The following is a 4,290-nucleotide window of genomic DNA, read 5'->3' on the forward strand; positions in this document are numbered from 1 at the left end:
AATTGACTAAATGTTATACATCACTACTATTTATATACATGTATTGGCAACGTAAGCCATCTAACTTTACTATACAGATATCAAAGCTTTGGCAGTTAACTAACTTATCTCATCCTCCACTTCAACTAACATAACTGTCATATAACAACTTCCTCATCTTTTGAACTTCTCTGTTTAGCTTCTTGTGACTTTAACTCCAATGCTTCAATTTGGGTTTGTATATTCCATCATTAACAATGGAAATCTTTATGTGAATTATGTTCAGCAACTGGAAGATAAGATACTAAGTTTGTTGTAAGCCATTTTTCATGCCAAATATTAATTGCGTCACCTCACTCGACTCTCCAAATATATCATTGAGAGAGAATGTTCTTAGCTGTAAAAATACTTCTCCAAACATAGGAATGATTGTCGCCCAAAATTGACTTTAAAAACGTAGAGTGAGGGAAATACTTTGCCTTAAAAACTTGGAAAAATAATGAAATAGAATCACGTATAAGCCTCCATCCTTGTTTTGTTAACAATGCTAAATTAAAGATTTCTAAATTTTTAAAACTCATACCACATTTAAACTTGGAGGTACACAATTTCTCTCAATCCACCCAATGCATCTTTCACTCCATACCACATTAACCCCACCAAACATCTTCTCCAATTCCTGAAAAAATGATTTAGGTAACCAAAAACAAACCATTGTGTATGTTGGTAATGCCTACACAACTGCCTTATTAGGATTTCCCTACCAGCTTGTGAAAGTAACTTCTCTTTCCAGCATTGCCATTTATTCCAAACCCATGTCTCTTGGTCCTCGAAAGTATTATTTCTGTTTCAACCAACAAATGACAGAAGACGTAAATACTTTGCATGATGTTGGACAAATTGTTCATCCCAAATCGACTTAATATCACTTACTTCCTTTGGACACACATTTATATTAAACAATAGCTCCATTTCCTCTAAATTTAGTTAATGTCTGGAAGCATATTCATATGTGCATAACAGTTGCCAGATGCATTCATTTTTAGACTTTGTGGTTTGACAAAACAATAAACTGTTATAAAAAAAAAATAGATGAATAATGATTGGTGCACCATTACAAATCTTCACACCTTTAAGCAAACATCGCTATTCAACATATTTAATTAACGAAGACAACGCTTCAGCACATAGCACAAATAAATAGGAAGATAGTGGATCCCCTTGTCACAATCCTCTCGATGCACCAAAGGAATAAGTAAGAGTACCATCAAGTAGAACTTTATATGAAACTGAATTAATACAAGATAAGACCATATCCACCTATTTTGCATCAAAACCCAATTTAAGCATGACTTTTTCAAAGAAACATCATTATACCTTATCATAAGCATTACTCATATCAAGTTTCAAAGACATAATAGCCCTTTTACATCTCCTTTGCTTTTGAATAGAATGTACAGCCTCAATCAAAACGAAAATATTGTTAGTAATAAGCCTACCTAGGATGAAAGCACGTTGATTTTCACTAATCACTTCTGGCAAAATAAGCTGAAGCCTATTAGCAATAACTTTGGCTATGATTTTATAAACCACATACACAAGCTAATTGTCTAAAATATGTAACCTTGATAGGCTTTTCCTTATTTGGATTAAAACAAGAAAAGTCTCATTTAATTCTTGAGGTATTTTACAAAGACAAGCCAACATTGCTTTGACAACATCCCCCACTATAGTCTAGTATTTTTGAACAAAAGACAGTAGGCATACCATCTAGACTAGGAGCTTTCATAGATTGCATTTGGAACAAAGTTGCCTGAACCTCTTCCCTCGAATAAGGTTGTAATAAATCATGATTCATCGATGTTGAAACTTTAGGCTGTAAAGTATCAATAACTAAAGACATTCCCCTTGAATTAGATGTATTAAACAGCCCTGAGAAATAAAAGTTATAACTTCTTCCAATTCTCGTCCCTCTTTCCACAAACCCATATCATCTTAAAGTTGAGTTATAGTATTTCTAGTCCTTCTATGTGAAGCTTTGAAATTAAAGAACTTAGAGTTTTGATCCCCCGAGTGTAACCATAGATAGCTCTAGAGCACTGTTTCTACATTAACTCTTCCTTTTCCAACAATAAATTGATATCATATTTTAAGGCATGCACATTAGATATAAAAGTCGATAAATGATTATCAGTGATTAATTTTTTAAACTCTCTCCTTTTATTTCTCAAATGGGTCTAAATATTACCAAAGTGAATATGCTTCCAGTCACCTAAGTTATGACTACAAAGGCACAATGCATATTCCAGTGTCTTAACAGTATCAAATTCAACTCTATCAGACCAAAACTCAGATATAACATCATCACAACCATCAGCCCCTTTCCATATTGCTTCAAATCTAAAAGGTTTCTTACTCTGCCTTGAAACTTCAACTAAACCAATTATGTTGAGTATTAAGCAAATATGATTAGAATAAGAGGTTGGAAAACTTAAAACTTGTGGTGATGGGAATAAAGTTAGCCAATCTATGGTTGCAAAAAATTGATCAAGCCTCTCTTGAATATTTGTGTCCCCTTCTTGCATATTAGACCATGTAAAAAATGAACCATCCATAAGTAATTGTTGAAAGTGGCAATAACCAATTGCCTCTCTAAAAGCTTGCATCTATCCTTCATGTCGAACCCGACCACCCTTCTTCTCTGAGTTAGACACTATCTCGTTATAATCACCAAAACACAACCAAGAGCAATCAGAAAATTCAGATAAATACTTCATCAAGGACCATACTTCCACCCTACACCCTGCCTCTAGATGACCATGAACCCCAATATTTCTCCATTTTCACAACTTATCCGTATCATGAATCCATGCATCAATATGATGCTTCAAATATGATAGAACTTCTAAGTCAACTTCTTTCTTCCCCACAATGCCAAGCCTCCACTCCTTCCCTCAAAATTAACAACCAAACAACCAGAAAACCCCAAATAAAATCTCAAAGTGGACATACAATGGATTGTGCCCTTGGTTTCCATAATGAAAACCGCATCAAAATCTTGTCTCTAGATTAAATCCCAAAGAACTCAAACTCAGCGTGGGTTCCCAAACCCACGAGAGTTCTAACTTATGATTTTCATGGTGTTTAGCAAGGCTAAAAGTCAGACTTTGCCGATAAAACTTCCACATCTACCACATTAGTATCATTTGATTCTTTAACCCATTTGAAATCAAACAAATAAGATTAATAGTCAGAAGCACTTACCTCTAGTAGGCGTTTAGATGGAGTCAAAGAGACAATTTTACCCTTTTAACCACCAACTTGCTTAACCACATCTTAGTCTAATAAAACATCCCACACATTGTTAGACTGGACGACGGAACACTGACAGTTTGAGGAACATCTTCAATCTAAGAAACAACTCCCTTGCATCGCTAGAATCGCTTCTTCACCTGTGGGACAAGTTGTTGCTTCACAAACCACACAATAATTTCTTTCCATTGAAATTAGACAAAGAAGCCCTAGAGTGAATGTTGATGTCCAGAGTAGGCCTAAGAATATCATACTTATAATAAGGACTAAGGTCTTTCATCACCTCCCCCGACCCTAAAGATCCAACCCACCATCAAAGGTCTGATCCATAGTGATAATCTCCTTCTTTCTTACCTGCCCTTTACCTTCAACTAATTGTATTGTCATTAAATTTGATTCCATAATCAGATTCTCAAGCATCTGATCAAAAATTCTTTTAGTTGCATCAAGTGGTTTTGAACAGAGTTCTTTATCCCCTATCTGAGACTCAACCCTTCGTGTAGTCCCAAAAACATCCTTGGAATGATTTAGGAAAGTAGCCTTACAGTTCCGAGTAAGAAAACCCCCTTCATCAAGTCTCATCCACACCTCGTAAGGAAAGCGGTTGGTTCTCAAATATCTCTTGTTTCTCCATCCATAAAATACAATCTCTATCTGAATGACCCAATTTACTGCAACAATTGTAGAAATTGGATAGTTTTTCACATCTCAGACTTGCCCAAACTATCTCTCAATTTTACAAACTTATACATTTAACTCATGGTAGTGGATTTATGATATTCACTCTAACACGAATTCTTGAGAAAACACCCCAACTAGAAGACTCAGTAGGAAAATCAATATCCTCAACTGTACCCACGGAATCCCCAATACCCGGATTGTCTTATCATTCATCCCATTTAGAGGAAGATCATATATCCTTACCCAAAAAGAGGCAAAGAAAATAGAAATCTTAGATGGTTGCATTTTCCCATCATATTTCCTAAGAAGCACTAAACT

This window comes from Carya illinoinensis, chromosome 4 (assembly GCF_018687715.1).
Source record: "Carya illinoinensis cultivar Pawnee chromosome 4, C.illinoinensisPawnee_v1, whole genome shotgun sequence".
In the NCBI taxonomy this organism is placed as follows: domain Eukaryota; kingdom Viridiplantae; phylum Streptophyta; class Magnoliopsida; order Fagales; family Juglandaceae; genus Carya; species Carya illinoinensis.